The following is a 2,620-nucleotide window of genomic DNA, read 5'->3' as shown; positions in this document are numbered from 1 at the left end:
GCGCGTGTGTTGGTTTTGTTTTAGTTTTTCTGCCAATATTGAGGTTTGAACTCAAAGACTGGGTTCTGTCTCTGAATGTTTTCTGTTTAAGGCTAGCAGTCTACCACTTGAGTCACAGCTCTACTTTTGGCTATTTTATAGTTAATTGGAGATGAAAGAGTTTCGTAGGATTTCCTGGCTGGCTGGCTTTGAGCTAGGATCCTCAGATCTGAGCTTCCTGAGTAGCTAGGATTATAGGCGTGAGCCACAAGTGCCCAGTTTCTTTCTCCTTCCTTCCTCCCTTCCTTCCTCTCTCCCTCCCTCTCTCTCTCCCTCCCTTCCTTCCTTCCTTCCTTGCTTCCTTCCTTCCTTCCTTCCTTGCTTCCTTCCTTCCTTCCTTTTTCTTTCTTTCATAAGGTTAATAGAGAGGGAAGCTGGGTAGTTGACCCCCCTGGAAGTTGGGACGAAGTCCAAAATATCGTAGGCCTCTTAAGGACTGGGTTCCCCTAGGAATCTCCTATGGTCATCCCTGACCATTCCCAACAGCCTAGAGTTCTGAATGTTTCAAAGCATGCAGAGCCTCTCACAAGTGCCTCCTTGGGCCCCTCAGGTCTTCCTGTTCTGAGTCTAACCAGCTCCACTCTGCCCTTCTTGCTCAATCTGCTCCCCCCAACCCTTGGACTTTTCAGATAATGTGAAATACTGAGTGTGGACCAAAAGCAATAAAAACCTCCATTTTTTTAAATAAAAATTGTGTCTGAGACAGCAGGAATCCTAGACCATCCTGGTGATAGTGGCTGGGGGCCTGGGAGACCTTCCCAGCAACCTTGGGCAAGGGAAGTAAAACCCAAGGCCCTGAGGTCACGAGTGGAACCAATGACTTGAAAAGCCAAGACTTGAGTAGAGGAAGAGGCTGAGCTTCACTGGGATCTGTGGGTGCCAGTTCTGCCCATTCCTACAGCACTGCCTCCAGGCTATTCTCCAAGCCTGGAGATCTCTCCCAGTGCAACTATACATTCTCAGAGCTCCCATGCCCAAAGCCCACCCCTTACCTCCATAGAGCAGTGCCCTTCCCAGCTCTTCCCCTTCCCAGAGCCTTTGGAGCTTTGGATCGATCCACCTTCCCTTCATACCTATCATGAGCTTGTGGAAATACATCAATTTTCCACAGCAGGAAAGGTTTCCCCTCAAAATCAAGGTAACTGCCAGGTGTGATGGCTCACCCCTGTAATCCTAGCTACTCAAGAGGTTGAGAAGTGAGGATTGTAGTTCAAAGCCAGCCCAGACATGAAAACCTGGGAAACTTTATTAACCATCAAAAACCTGGAAGTGAAGATGTGGCTCAAGTGGTAGAGTACCATCCCGCTGAAAAGGTTTAGGAACAATGTCCAGGTCCTGAGATCAAGCCCCTGTACAGGTACCAAAAATTAAAATATCAACCTAGCTAGCTGGGTGCTGGTGGCTCATGCCTGCAATCCTAGTTACTCAGGAGGCTGAGATCTGAGAATCGCAGGGCGAAGCCAGCCCAGGTAGGAAAGTCCATGAGACTCATTTCCAATTAACCACCAGAAAACCAGAAGTAGCACTGTGGCTCAAGTGGTAGAGCTCTCACTTTGAGCTGAAGAGCTGAGGGGCAGCGCCCAGGCCCAGAGTTCAAGCCCCATGACTGCCCCCCCCCCAAAAAAAAAGAATCAGCCTAGCTACTCAGGAGGTTGAGCTCTAAGGATCCTGGTTCAAAGCCATCCTGAGTAGTAAAGTCCGAGATTCTTATCTCCAAGTAGCCAGCAGAAAACCAGAAGTGGAGCTATGGCTCAAAGTGCTAGAGCACTAGCTTTGAGCAAAAAAGATCAGGGACAACGCTCAGGCACTGAGTTCAAGCCCCACAACCAGCAGCAACAACACATAAGCCAGGTGCCAGTGGCTCATGCTCATAATCCTAAAATCTGAAGATCGTGGTTCAAAGGCAGCCCAGGCAGAGAAGTCCTTGAGACCCTTATCTCCAATAAACTTCAAAAAAGGCAAGAAGTGGTGCAGTGGCTCAGGAGGTAGAGCACCAGCCTTAAGCAAAAGGAGCTCAAGGAAAGCACCCAGGCCCTGAGTTCAAGCCCCAGGACTGACAAAAGAAAAATTGAAGTAACTGCTCTTCTGCCATCACCTGGGCCACTGCAGGACCCCACAAATTAAGGGCAGAGGAGAGTGCAATACTGATGACTTCGTACTAGCGTCCATTTTGCAGCTGGAGCCGCAAGCAGGCTGGAACCCCTGTCCCCAGGGAACACGGGACAGAAGGGTCTCCCACAACAGGACCTTGCAGTATTGCAGGCGGCTGGTCAGCGTGGGGAGACCGCTAGCCCTCCTCCCCGCAGTGCAATCCGCCGGGCGTGTCCTGAGGATGGTCTCCCTCGGGACAACTGGGCAAGCTGCCACCTCAAGGTGATGCAGCAGAAGGCCTGCTATCTCTTTAAGAAACCCGGCTCACCGCGCTGGGCTGTAGTCCCGCCTCCTTATCGGTCGCGAGGTGCCAAAGGCGCCGGTTTGTGAGTGACGGTTATAGCGGCCAATAGTCGCGGTCGGGGGCGGAGCGGAGCTAGGCGCGGCTGCCGGCACCGGGAGGAGAAGTGGGGTCAGCCGCAGAGGCGTC

Source organism: Dipodomys spectabilis, unplaced genomic scaffold (genome assembly GCF_019054845.1).
Source record: "Dipodomys spectabilis isolate Male_0828 unplaced genomic scaffold, ASM1905484v1 ptg000215l, whole genome shotgun sequence".
NCBI lineage: Eukaryota > Metazoa > Chordata > Mammalia > Rodentia > Heteromyidae > Dipodomys > Dipodomys spectabilis.
The sequence above is the reverse complement of the archived record's forward strand: the minus strand, read 5'-3'. Positions refer to the sequence as shown.